Here is a 15,442-nt window from a genome sequence, read left to right on the forward strand (position 1 = left end):
TTTTTAAAGGAGGAACACCCGCAATGTTCAAATACACCATAATTCCAAAATACAGATTATCTAATCTCCTGTTGTACTTTTTGTTTGTTTGTTTGTTTTGTTTCTCGAGACAGGGTTTCTCTGTAGCTTTGGTGCCTGTACCGGAACTACTCTTGGAGACCAGGCTGGCCTTGAACTCACAGAGATCCACTTACCTCTGCCTCCCAAGTGCTGGGATTAAAGGCGTGCGCCACCACTGCCCAGTCCTGTTGTACTCTTATATGAGAGTAATAGTAAAATAAATTTTAGAAAGAATTTTTTAAAAGTTAATCTTAGGGGCCGGAGAGATGCTCATCATTAAGAGCACATACTGCTCTTCCAGAGGACCTGGGTTCAAGTTCCTGGTACCCTATGGTAACTCCAGTTCCAGAGGTTTTGACCCCGTTTCTAACCTCCTCAGGTACCAAGAATTCATGTGGTGCCCAGTCATACAAGCAGGCAAAACACTCACATAAAATAAATAAATCTCAAATAACAAACAAACAAACAAAAAAAAAAACCTCATCTTTCTGGGCGGTGGTGGTGCATACCTGTAATCATAGCACTCAGGAGGCAAAAGCAGGCAGATCTGTGAATTCGAGGCCAACATGGTCTACAGAGCAAGTTCCAGGACAGGCTCCAAAGCTACACAGAGAAACCCTGCCTCTAAAATTAAAAATAAAAAAAAAATTAAAAAATAAGTAATTTTAAAAAACTAATCTTAAGCCCTGCTGAGGAAAATTAAGTATGATTTTATTTCTGTAACTCAGAAGTGGAACCACAAATCTATAATACATACAAGCACAGGTACAGAATTTACATAGGCAGAGTGGTAAAATCTCTTCATTTACTAGGACACTTATCACAGCCTGTTAGCACTATGAATATGTGTTCAAGGGAGCCTATAAAAACCAAACACTGGGGTTAGTAAGATGTCTCAATAAGTAAAGGTGCCTGCTGTCAAGCCTAGTAAGTAACCTGAGTTCAACCCTGGGGCCACATATAATGGAAGGTGAGAACTGACTCCTGCAAATTTTCCTCTGACCTCAACACTCATATCACAGCACATGTGCATGCACACAAACACAAGAATACAAAATGAACTGAAATGTAACAACAACAAAAAAGACAAACATCAAATAAGTGTCACTTTTTTCCACCAAAGATTCTGTCCTAAAATTTTCCAGCATGTTAAGATAGAGAAGTTCAAAAGTAATTTTCAGTTTCCTTAGATCAATTTATGCTGTACTGTGTAAAATCAGCCCTAATACAAGAATTATTAAGTAATACTTAAGACACCTAGGGTCAACAACTGTACTATCCATAACGGTGTTTGTTATTGATGGGTTCTGAATGGTTAATGGATTTCCTGTGGCTTATTTTTGTGGATTGGGAATTGAATCCAGGGCCTGGCACATGTTTGGCAAACACTCTTATTTACTAATACACACACAAGCACTAGTGACAGTTAAAATACCTTTGTAACTTAAGATTTAAACACTTAAAGGGGAAGAACAAGATATAGATTTGGAGAATATATTTACAAAGTACACATGTAACAAATGACTCATCAAGAATATAAGAAGCCACTGGGCAGTGGGAGCACACACCTTTAATCCCAGCACTCAGAAGGCAGAGGCAAGAGGATCTCTGTGAGTTTGAGGCCAGCCTGGTCTAGAAGAGCTAGTTCCAGGACAGGCACCAAATATATAGCTCAATAATAGGGATGGGAGTATAGTTGAGTAAGAGTGCTTGAGAGAACCAATATGGCTCTAGGTTCAATATCCAGCAATGTTGGGGGGTGGTGTTCAAATTCAATAATACAAAGAAAAAATTTCAACAAGAAAAGTCTTTTTTTTTTTAAGGGTGACAAGCATCTCATTTAAGAGATCATATGAACAGTAAATTAACACATAGAAGACCACTAGTTGATGTGGGAGTCCCCTCTGTGTGTTGTTATTACCATTAATGAATAAAGAAACTGCCTTGGCCTGTTGATAGGGCAGAACTTAGGTGGGCGGGAAAAACTGGGCTGAATGCTGGGAGAAGGAAGGTGAAGATGAGACGCCATGGATCTACCGCAAGAGATAGATGGGCTGAAACTTTGCTGGTAGGCCACGATCTCGTGGTGACATACAGATTAATGGAGGTGGGTTAAATTAATATGTAAGAGTCAGCCAAAAAGAAATTAGAGCATAGGCCAAGCAGTGATTTAATTAATACAGTTTCTGTATGGTTACTTTGGTTCTGGGCAACCAGGACAAACGAATGGCACCCCTCACCAACAGATTGGTGCCCCCATGGCTAACTAAATACACCTGAGGGCTTGAAAAGGAATTCTAGACCAAAAAAGGGGGGGGGGACATAGTTTAAGACAGTTTCTTGCCAGGAGGTGGTGTGGCACGGCTTTAATCCCAGCACTTGAGAGGCAGAGGCAGGCGGATCTCTGGGAGTTCGAGGCCAGCCTGGTCTACAAGAGCTAGCTCCGGGACAGGCACCAAAGCTACAGAAACCCCCCCCCCCAAAAAAAAAACAGTTTCTTGCTGTTTGCTGGAAGGTTTCCACAGCTCCTTTAAGAGAGATTTTCCTGATTCAGCTGTAGCAGGAAAAAAAAGCTGAGTTCTTTGGAAATTCAGGCTTTCCAGGCTATGCTGCCAGTGCGACCTCTGGCTCTTTCAGGAGACAGAACATTAGAGTGGAGTTTGTGATCAAACTGCTGCAGCTTGCTTAATGGTGGCATGGACCAGCTGTGTACCTAGAGATGGGATACTGTGCAAGTCTCTCAGAGGTGGCCTAGCAGCTCTGCCATGCTGAGTGAGCAGGAAGTACCGTATATACCATAATAATGGTGCAGCTTAAGTTTTAGATGGGCAGGCAAACAGAAACTGCTGTATTTCCTCTAATAAAGGCACAACTAAGTTTTAAGAAGTGCTTAGCATTTTAAAAAGCACTCTTAGACAGTAAAGAATTACAGATATGCAATAAAGACAAATCCAGATGAGTCATAGTGTTGGATAAATGTACGGAGGCTTGGAAGAGAGAGAAAAAGAGTATATAGAGTCATAAAGTTAATGCTTTTAAAAAAGGGGGGGAGGTAAAGTCTTTAAAAAGACAGAGTACAGATAGTCAAAGATCAAAAGGAGTGAAGAAAATAAGCCACATAAAGATGGAAATTTCACGAAGAGTCTGGATTATGTATATTGTTATGTTTTCTTTGAATTTTTTGACTGCAAAGTAGATAAGAGAGACATTTCATTGTATGGGCTGCTAAGCTAAACCAACATGTACATTATAAAGGTATCTTGACTTCAGAATTTGGGTCTAATGATAAGTTGCTTTGGAAAAGAGGTTCTTCTTTTGTTTCCAAAGAGGATGAGAACCTGAGGATTGCTTCCAGACTGGTGTGGTTTGATAGACCATGCCTCCCTGAAAGGTTGCCATAAACACCCTCAAAAAATTATTTCACCCAACTGTTGATTGAGATGAACCTAGCACACAGGATACACCATGAAAAACCTGATTAACAGTGCCCCCAAACAGCAGGAAGAAGTTTGGATAAAACTATGCCCATATTCCCAAATATTGTCTACAAATGTTTATTTACATTTTGGTATGGATCTTGGTCTATTGGTACAAATTTAGGTCAATTTTGTTATATGTATATTTCTGCTCTTAATTAAGGTATTGAGTTTGTACAGTTCATTTAAAAATGTAATGCATAATTAAGGAATATAGGTTAATAGATAATCATCTATAATAGTCAAGCTTGTAGTCATGTTAGTTAGGTTTTCTAGATATATATATCTAGATATATATTCTAGATAAATATTCTTCAAATCTTTCAGAGACCTTCAGAATATGGCATTTAAAATGTTTTAATAACTTAGGACTTTTCATGACAATGAGACACACCTACCCCTGGCAGCACAAGTTACTTCAAGAGGAAGATGGGCATCAAAGAGGCTCCTGATCGAGTTTGCTAGCCATTTGGGCAAGAAATTGTTCTTGCCTGAACTGTTTGACTGAATATGCAGGATCCACAGAGAAATGACTGTTGAACTTGCCTCAAGGTGAGATGAACTTTCAGGGTTCCTGCTTCATGAAAGAGTCTGCGAGACATTCTGCAGGATACAGAAGAAAGTGACTGAACTGTCTTTGAAATTTTCTGCTTCATGGAAAAGTCTGCTAAATACTATGGGCCTGTAGGCTGAAGATGGATGCCCCAACAGTACAGAAGAACTTTGGGTGACTGTCCAGGTAAGTCCTGCCCTTCTGCCTGCCCCTCCTCTAACTACTCCTAATGAGTAGTACTGCTCTAGGCTAGCACTGCAGCAAAGCCAATCCCACATAAGCACTTCTGTTTCTTTTCAACTTCTTCTTCCCAATAATGACACAGGAACAAATTCTAAAGCCTTAATTTTTCTATATATTAACATAATATTTGTTATTAGTCAACAAGCCAAAGCACCATCAAACAAGCTCCTCTAAATAAGATTCTACTGAAGAAAGTAAAAATTTCTACTATCAAGAATTGCTAGAAAGTGGAAAAACAAAACAAACAAAGGCAGGTGGTGGTGGCACATGCCTTTAATCCCAGCACTTGGGAGTCAGAGAAGGGCAGATCTCAGTGAATTGGATCTCAGTGAATTCGAGGCTAGTCTAGTCTGGTCTACAGAGCCGAGTTCAGGACAGTTAGGACTGTTATACAGAGAAACTCTGTTTCTAAAAAAGAAAAAGAAAAATAATTCCTAGAAAGTAATTCTAGATTTGTGTTTACTGGTCCCCAAACACTCACTGTTGCCACTTTCTGATCATATAAAGAAACTTGCAACTAAAATTATAATTAAATTTGTAAGAAAAAAGAAAATCAATACTGCGAATACCAACAGAGTTCTGCTACAATAAAATAAAATCAACAGGGCTGAGTAACACACAGTCTGCGCTAGTTCTAACAGCCCCATTTCTTCCTTGCTTCTGTATTTGTTTCAGCTTGCATCTTTATTTTTTCTCCCTTTTGCTAACAACTTCTCTTTTTATTTATACCATTCATGGTGGCTAGAAAACTACTTATTTTTATAGAACATTAATAACTGATAGATTAAAGACTGCATATGTTACTTGAGAGTTATGCTGTAAGAACAGAATAATTTTCTATTATTATAAAGCAGTTTGTAACCTTTCATAGTATGATGGTGGTAATAACAAAAATAAAGACCACTTCAAGAAGGAAAAGAAGACACATATCAGAATGAGTCCGTCCAAGAAAAAAACAAAGACAGGTGAAGCCAAAAACCAAACACAGCTTAAATGCCTGTTCAACACTACAAAGTAGTTGGCTAAAACCCAAAACCTCACAGACCAGAACTCATCTCAGTTTTCCATCCTTCACAGGCCCATTCCTCTTGAATTCTAGTGCATTGGGGTCCATTCCCCAGTAGAAGCTGTACCATTCCTCAGTAGAGTTAACAGTAAATACAATCAGCAACACCAAAGTCTAGCTCTATAACCTTCAAACACAATTATATTCACAGAAGTATTTCTTAGTAGCAAACCTAGAAAAAAAACTCTAATGTATACCAACAATAAAATAGGTACTACTATATTCATAAAATGGAACCATCACGTAGTAGTGAAAATAAAGGAACACACACTACACCAACATGAAAACCTCAAAACTGTAATTGTAACTTCAAAGAAAAAAAAAGCCTTCCATTTTAAAAAGCTAACAAAAACTCTGGGAAAATACATACTTATTAGCTATAAGATAATTACATATATAGAGATTTACTAAACAATGCTATTATGGCAGAAGTTATTAAAATCAAATTGACAGATCTACAAGAAAGTCCCAAAAAGCTTTCTTTAATCAGCAAATTTCAAATTTTAGAGACTTTTTTTTAAAAGAAAAAAATTGCAAGCATGAGTGTGGTGCCTGCATGTTCATGCTTGTTTATCTGCAGAGGTCAGAAGAGGGCACTGGATCCACCGGATCTGCAGTTGTGTATGGTTGTGAACAATCGTGTGGGTGCTGGAAATCAAGCCTGGGTCGTCTGGAAGAGCAGATCCGTATCTCCAACACCAAACTGTTACTTATAAATTGAGTGAAAAACTAAATTGCTCTTAAAAGACCAAAGATTATACCTATGCTTCTGTTGTATAGCTATTTCTTCTTAATTAGAATACTGACCCTGCAGAGAGAAGGGAAATCCATAAGACTCGGGAAGCTTATAAAACTTACAAGGCCCCTCCCCAAGAGTTTCATAACAGGCAGTAAGAAACTGTTGGCAGAGAATTCCAGTGATACAGCTTTTCTGATGAGTCTTGGCCATATTCTTGTGAGCAAGCCCTTAATCTCACTGGTTCACCATACTAGATTTCTTTGATAAGACACATGTACTCTCTGGAAGGAAGAGACATTCTATTCACCTTTTCAGGAAAAAAAAATCACAAACTATGTGTAGTAACAATTTAGAGGCAAGTACGCTGGGAAGGGGGGGGATTGTTTATTCTATATATAACTTACAAAGATTTGACATTGGGGAATCAGATGTAACTATACCAACCCATTAAAACCCTCCCTCCCTCTGTTCTCTCCTTTGGGTTTTTTCAAATAGGTCCTCACCCTGACCCAGAACTTAAGTTCTTCAGTTGCCCAGGTTAGATTTAAAGTCATTATCCCCCTGACCCATACTCTAGAGTGCCAGGACTGCAGATGCATGCCACTAAGCTAAGAGCAGCTATTTCTAATTGTCCTATTTAGAGAACAGAAAAACACTTTAAAACTTCCTTCTCATAGACTTATTTTCTAACGATGTATAACTGGTACTAATTTTTATGATTGCTAAAACAATGTAATTAAAGTATAATGAATGAGTCACTTTACACAATTTCTTAAAAGAATTATACTTCATAAAAATGTTATCATCTTAAGAATATACTATTTATAATAAACTTTAATCCAACTAATCTGCCATATATTTGACTTACTTATTTACTAAAAACTTAATTACTTTCATTTAAAGTCCAAACCCTTTAAGATCTATAAATGAATAAAAACCAGTTAATGACATTCTTAAAACTGCAGAAAACAAAACTATTTTCTGCTAACTGTACCTCTATAAAACCATCCCTTGTATAGGAATATGCAAATTAATAATTTCCAACAAGAGGAAAAACCAGTCTACAGGCTTGTCTTCAGAAGGTGAAGTAGAAGTGAGCGCTGCTACATGTCAAAGAAAGTGTTAGACAGGAAGGCTACATTTAAATTCTCATCTCTACATAATGAGAGGCAGGCAGTTAATTACTACTATACAGCCCCAGCTTTCAAACAGTGAGTCACATGCCTACGGGAGGGGCTTGTATATAGGATGAGCAGCAACTAGAGCAATCAAGATTTCATAAGGAAGCAACAACAGGTCTGGGAGTTTCAGACAGATAATTATAACCAACTATACCAACATAATGCACATAATCCAACTGCCTGCCAGGGAACTACTGACCTTTTTTGCAAAAAACACCATGTTTTCTGGGGCCAAGTTTATAAGGATTGCTATGGCTGAATTTCATAAAAATCATCAACCAGAAAAGGAGACATTAAGAGAAAAAAAATATGCCAGCTGTTAATACTGAAGGTACTATGGAGAATTTTAAAATATTTTAGACAATTTCCTGCCAGCAAGCAACATGAAATGAACATGTGTCATCAAGCCATAAGAGAAAGTGAAGTGGGTTCAAGTGAACACCACGAAGACAAGGCTAGTTCCATCCAGGGTTCAGATTCTAGGCTAGTGGAGAACAACAACCATCAATGTGTAGCTAACACAGATTAAACACACACACACACACACACACACCAGCAGGGCTAGAAAGATGGCTCCTTGTACTCCAGGACCAGAGTATTGTTCTCAGCACCCACATCAGCTGCTCACAACTGCCTGTAAATTTAACCACTGGGAATATGACAACCTCTTCTGGCCTCTGTAGATAACTGCACTCAAGAGACTCATGCCCACAAGACATTACTATCCAAAGCAAGAAGAACCCTTCACACTGAGCATTAAAGACCTCATCCACTGAATCTAGATACAAAACCACCAAACATCCAAGGTTCCAGGATATCTTAGGTACACAACTGAAAGGAAAGATGAAAAAAAGTCAGAATCAGATCGGATCTTAAAATACTAGCAGGCAAAAAGCAAACATTTTCTAAGTGCAATCAACTACTAGCATCCTCAGAACACACCAAAGACAGTGACAGAAACACCATGCAGTAATTAATAACAGTACCCACTAGTACCAAACACTTTCTGGTTGGCTTAAGAACAAAAGCATGGCAGCCCAGCAGTGATGGCACACACCTTTAATCCCAGAACCTGGGAAGCAGGGGCAGGAGGACCTCTGTGAGTTCAAGGCCAGCCTGACCTATAGATAGTTCCAAGACAGACAAGGCTACAAAGATGAAATCCTGTCGCAAACAGAATAAAACTATAGCAACAGTTACAGATTATATATTGAATTCCATTTTACAGAACACTGTGTCAGTTAAATTCTACACAGTTATCATCTTGTTCAATTCTTTAAATAATCTATTAAAGAAGCATCGCTAATGATTCCATACTACAGACAAAAAGAGTATTTAACCTGTCAAGTTTCAAATCCTAGATTCAATTACTCCCTATGTATGTGAGTTGGGACAAATTACTAGTCTCATTTCATTATTCCTCGTTGCTTCTTTTATTATTGTTCAGAATGTTATGACTATATAGATAAATTGCAATGCACATTGTAGGGTATTTTTTGGAATTAAAATTGTTAAGTTTGAGACAGTATCTCACTATGTAGCCCTGACTGGCCTAGAACTCAGCTATGTTGCTCAGAATAGTCTCAGCTATCTGCCTGCCTTGCCTCCTAAGTACTGGAACTAAAAGTGTGCCAAATGCCCAACTATTTTTAATATTGTGTGCATGTGTGTATGTGTGTGCATGCACCCACACAGGCATGTGGTGGTCAGGAGTCCTTTCTCACAAAGATCCCAGAGACTCAACTCAGGTTGCCAGGCTTGACAGCAAGTGACTTTACCTTCTGAGTCACCTTGCTGGCACCATAATGGCTTTTTAAGTATAGGTTTTTATTGGTTAAAATTACTGTGATACATATTGCAAACTTCCCTCGGTTAAAATTACCGTGATACATATTGCAAACTTCCCTCTAGAGAGGTTATGAGCACTTAGAGCCGTAACAGGTCACTATCTTCATTCTATTTTCCAAGAAATGTTTACACTTTGCCTAGCTTTTGCAGTGCATTCCTTGTTAAAAATGAGCAATATGATGAACATGTCCCATTATTATAAAAGCTAGCATTTATTAACTGCCAGTAATTCATTTTTGTACATTTTGTATATTTACCTCATTTAACAGATAAAGCAACAGTGCATGTAAGGTAAGGCCATTATCTTCGTTTTCAAAATGGGGAAATGAAAGCCCAGAGTAGTTAACTTGTCCCAGATCACACAGATAGTTAATTGAAACCAAGGTTTCAAACTGGATAGTTTCAACACTGTCAATTTGTATTACATGACTCCTACATTAGACTACAGAAGAACAAGTACTGTGTGGAAATATTTGTCCTTTGTTAAAATGGGGGGAGGGGGGAAAGTAAAATAAGCATGTAGAACTTTAAAGAATTGAACAAGAGAAGTAAAGAATATAGTCCCATGCTGAAGTAGTGCCATACCTGAATGTAAGTTATACTGCAGATCTATAGTGACAGCAAAACAAAGCAAAAGCATAATGTGGCAATGTGGTACCGGAACAACAGCCAAGATGAAGACATATGCAGTGAATACAGGCTCCAGATAAAGGCCCATAAGGCTACTCCTCCAATTTTTGACAAAAGTGTAAAAGATTTAATTGAAAAGAGGCAAACTCTTCAACAAATGATTCTGGAGAAAATGGCATATCCTTCTGCAGAAGAATGAAATAAGTTCTTTATCTATGCAAATCAACTCCAAATCAATCATTGGAAGAACTGAACATGTAACTCTGGAACTATTAGAACAGAACAAAGAAAAAAGAATTCAAAATACAAAGAGTAAGAAGGGGCTTTTTGAACAAAATGCCAGTTTCTCAGGATAAAATGTCAAAAATTAACAATAGGTTTTTTTTTTTTTTTTAATGATTCATTTGTTGGGCTGGAAAGATGAGTCATCAGTTAGAAGCACTGGTTGTTCTTCCAAATGACCAAAGTTGAACAACGCAGCTCATAATTATCTGTAAAGCTAATGTCACATGATCTGTCTACCTTTGCTGGCCTATCTGGGTATTGCATGCCCAGGGTGTGCAGACATACTAGCAGGCTAAACACCATACATATAGAATAAAATTACAGTGTTTAAATATTTATTATTATCAATTTGTAATTATAAATTTAAAGCACATTTTTATTCTGTTTAACTATGTTTAATTTATCTTATCTTGAAATCCATCCTGTAAACACATTGAAAACTGTTATCCTATATATCAATTTTTGTTATCATAATTAGGAAACTATCCAATAAGTTACTTTAATCTGAATTTAACTCACCCTGTTTTTAACAACCATTCTTGCTTTAATTGATGTTTGAAATATATATTTATTTTCATCCTTTGCTTCCATACATATATTCATAATGTGATTTTTTTTTCACAAATCTTAATAGAAATCTGTCTTTGGTACTTAAATTATTCATATTAAATATACGGTTTTTTGAAAGAAAAAAAAGAATATAGTCCCAAATTTAACAATGGCCAACTATAGGTATCACAGTTGACAATTTCTTCATTACTTTTCTGTATTTTCTATTGTAAAAGCAAATTCTTATTTATTTATTTATTTATTTATTCTCTCCAGGACAGGGTTTCTCTGTGTAACAGCTCTAGTTGTCCTGGAACTCACTTTGTAGATCAGATAAATCTAGAACTCACAAAGATCTGTCTGCCTCTGCCTCCTGGAAGTGCTGGGATTAAGGTATACACCACCACACACAGACAATTCTTTAAAGTAAGGTTCTTTTCAAAAGCAAGTAAGTAAAAAGGTGGTCAACTGAAACACAGCAAAAATGAGAAGTAAGCAAACAAACAAAAAACCAGGTAGGTTAGCAAGATGACTCAATGGGTAAAGGTGTTTGCCATCAGGTCTAGTAATCTGAGTTCAAGCCTGGGACCCACACAGAAAAGAGAACAGATGCCCACAAACTGTCCTATTACCGCCACATACCACCACATACAAACAAAAGAAATAAATGGGAAGGGGATAAACAACACAGTTGGGTATGGTAGCTCACATCTAAATCCTAGTACTCCCAAGTCAGAGAGAAGAGAATCTACTGCAGGATAGAGGCAAGCTTGGTCTACACAGCAAGTTCCAGGATGAGCTACTTAGCAAAACCCTATCAACCCCCCCCCCACACACACACACACAAAGAAAAAACCATGGAGAACTGGAACACCAACAGATCTAAGACATAGCAGCAAACCTGGCAATGGTAAGTAAGTACATATCATGACAGACAGTTGCTATTAAAGATGTAGACAAAACCTTCTTAAACACTTTTCACTTAAAAACCCTTTATGCTCAAGAAAGTTTTACATTACCCTGAGTGTGTGGAATCTAAAATAAGTATGCAAATCATTTACTGATAATAAGTTATAAATAAAATTATTTTAAAACAATTCACTGTTATCATGTATAAGATGAAAGCAAACCTGCATCTAATAAAATGGATGTGCTTGTTTACTTTTCCATGAGAATTTAAATTTGGCTGAATACTGAAATCACATGTGTATAGCATTTTCAGTCATCATTATTATGATTCTGTAATTGTCCATGCTTAGAAAGCCGCTTCATATAAAATATGTGGTACAAAATGGCAGGAATACATCTAGGACTACTTCAGAACTGCTGGAAATTCTATCCTAATCCCAAGTCAAAATTCAGTGAATGAGTTTTAATGAAATGCAAGCCACCAATACAATTTTATTTTTGTTATTTTTAAGACTTTATTTTTAATTATGTTTATGTATATATACACATGCAGAGCATGCTGGGGCCTACAAGGGCCAGGGAAATCAGATCCCCTGGAGCTGGAGCTAAGGACAGTGGTTAGCAGTCAGCTATGGGTGCTGGGAACTGAATTCCAGTCCTCCACAATAGCGGCAAGTGCTCTAAACTGCTGTGCCATCTCTTCCAGGCCCTGAGGAGCAAACTTTAAAACCAAACATTCTAACAACAGTCCAAATATATATTAATCTCATACTCACATGCTAAGGAATATTAAAAAGCTGTTGTTTTGTTTCTGCAATCAAACCATTATGCTTCTCTAATAACAGAGAAAGCTCCCTGAAATTCCTAATGTATAGTAATCTTGAGTCTGGGTCCCGCTGTGTCAGGAGCACTACATGGTGTGATGTAATGGCACACAGTGCAAACTCACTCAATGCAACATGAAAAACACTGCCAGAGATTCACCTCAGATTCATGACACCTTTGATCATGCATTAGTTTGGGGTCATTTATTTGTTCAGAAACCAAATTTTTTAAAATCAGTCTCAGTTACACAACTGTAGGGTTGCTGCCTAATTTAATAATTTAAATAGAATCAGGCAGTGGTGGTGCAAGCTAATCCCAGAACTCAGGAGACAGAGACAGGCGGATCTCTTTGAGTCTGAGGTCAGCCTGATCTACATAGTGAGTTCTAAAACAACCATGGCTGCAGAGAAATCCTTGGGAATGGGGGTGGGGGGAGAGAAAAAAAAAGATACTAAATAGGTAACTTTGAATTTAGAGGAGATAAAAGGAAATGGCGTACAGTTTCTAGACAGATGATGATACCACCATTGTGGGAAAGTTTTGTTTATTTCATATTTGAAGGAAATTTGTTCAGGGTTACACTCTCAAAAAACAAACTACCACCACCATATCGAAAACAAGGATAGCAAGTTTTAGAAGAACATAGCCTTACAAAAGAGGGAGGGAGGGAGGGAGGGAGGGAGGGAGGGAGGGAGGGAGGGAGGGAGGGAGGGAGGGAGGGAGGGAGGGAGGGAGGGAGGGAGGGAGGGAGGGAGGGAGGAAAAAAGGGAAAACTTTAATACCCAAGGCTCTAGAAGATAGAATCCATGCTCAGGAATTGACCGAATATTATGACAATTGACTATATTACCAAGAACAATCTGCAGAGTCAACATAATACATATTGAAATGCCAATGTCATTCTTTAAGGAAATGGAAAAAGAAAATCTTAGAATTCATATGGAAGTGCAAGACCCTGAACAGCCAAAGCAATCCTGAGCAAAAATAATGATGGTGATGATATTAGCATTCTTGATTTCAAGTTATATTACAGATCATAATAACAAGAACAGCGTGGCACTGGCACAAACACAGATACATAAACCAATGGAATAGAATAGACAACCAAATAAAAGGTCTTGCAACTAACTATAGCCACAAAGATACCAAAAGTATATGTGATGGTTTGAGTGAGGATGGCCCTCATAGGCTCATGTATTCTGAATGTTTGTTTTCCAGTTGGTGAAGTGTTTAGGAAGGATTAGAAGGTGTAGCCTTGTTAGAGGAGTTGTGTTACTGGGGGCAGGGAGTGGGGCTTTGAGGTCTCAAAAGACCACACCAGACCCAGTCTCTCTCTTTGCCTTCAACTTAAAGATCACACATGAGCTCTCACCTACTTTTCCAGCAACACACCTGTATGCTGCCTTGTTCCTCACCATAACAATCATGGACTAACCTTCTGAAAGCATACGCAAGCTACCAATTAAATGCTTCATTTACAAGCTGCCCTGGCCACTGTGCTACATCACACCATGACCAGTAGAACAGTAACTACGATAGTATATATGAGAGAAAAAACAAGACTTTTCAATAAATAGTGCTGAGAAAACTGGATATATTCATAATGAAACTAGATCCTTCTCTCTCATCCTGTACAAAAATCAACTCCATGTGGATCCAAGACTTTTAGACCTGAAACTCTGAAATTAAAAAAAAAATAGAGAAAACACTTCAAGATAGAGGCATAAGAACATTTTGAATAAGACTCTGATGGCTCAGGAAATTAGACCAACAAACAACAAATGGAATCTCATGGAATTAAAATAAACGGTCAACCAAGTAGAGACAGAAGTAGAGAAAATCTTGGCCAGCTATACATTTGACAGAGGCCTAATATCTAAATTAAAAAAAAAAAAAAAACTCAAAATACTGATTAAAAAATAAGCCCAAACAATGGGTTAGTCCAGACTTCAAAAGATAAAATAAGTATGGCCAAAAAACATGAAAAATGTTCACCCTCACTAGCCATCAGGAAAACGAAACTGAAACTCCATACCAATCAGAATGGCAATAGTTAAGACAATAATCACTGGTGAGAATGTGGACAAAGGGAACTCTCATTCACTACTGGTGGGAAAGTAAACTAGTTCAGCATTGGAACGCAGTGTGACATTCCCTCAAAGACCTAAAACTAGATCTACCAGATCTATGAGCTATATGAATTTACTCGAGGACTCCAAATTAGCATGTCACAGAGACACTTGCACTCAATGTTCATTGTGGCACTACTTACAACAGCTAAGTTACTGAACTAATCTAGGCATCAGCAACAGAAAAATGGGTAAAGAATATGTGGCACATATCCACATTCAAAAATTTTTAGCCATAAAGAACCAGTTCTTTGCAGGAAAATGGGTACATCATATTAAATGAATTAAATCTGTCTCAGAAACAAAGTATTTGTGCTTTATCACATTTATGGCTCCTTGATTTTATAATCTAGGAAAATAAAAATAAAATCTATAGATACATAAAATGTATGTATACAATATATAGATACATGTAGAGGGAAGTTGTCTAGGGGAGCAAAAGGAAGTAATAGGAGGGGTAAGAAGGGCACAGAAGATGATAGATAGATAGATAGATAGATAGATAGATAGATAGATAGATAGATAGATAGATATAGATAGATATATTACACTTGATGTACATTAGTTGTATAAAAATATTCTCATCTAACACAGCATCATTTACAAGAAATAAACACAATAAAAAAATTTTTAAAGTAAAAAAAAAGGTGCTGAAGAGTTGATTCAGTGGTTAAGAGAGTTTGCTACTCACAGAGAGACCTGGGTTAGGTTCACAGCACCCACAAGGCAACTCCTAACTGCCTGGGACTCCAAACCCCTCTTTCTGAGTTCCATGGTCTTTTGCACATCTGTAGTACACATAAATAAACCTTTTTTATAAAATTAAAAGAAAAATTGTTAAAAGGGAGAGAGAAAAGGATTTACAATGAAAAAGAGCTTGGGAATAAAGGGGAAAGAATAAAATTGACACAATAATTTTAAACCCTGAAATATCTCTGAGCAGAAAGTG

The 15,442-nt window shown here is 37.4% G+C and overlaps 1 protein-coding gene across 2 annotated transcripts in view; it reads right to left on the reverse strand.

Annotated features, from left to right (window-relative positions):
• Bmpr1a (bone morphogenetic protein receptor type 1A) overlaps positions 1 to 15,442 on the reverse strand; it is a 110,034-nt gene that overhangs the window by 57,155 nt on the left and 37,437 nt on the right. The gene's annotated exons all lie outside the window — the stretch shown is intronic.

The sequence above is a fragment of the Chionomys nivalis genome, chromosome 5, assembly GCF_950005125.1.
Source record: "Chionomys nivalis chromosome 5, mChiNiv1.1, whole genome shotgun sequence".
Taxonomy (NCBI): domain Eukaryota; kingdom Metazoa; phylum Chordata; class Mammalia; order Rodentia; family Cricetidae; genus Chionomys; species Chionomys nivalis.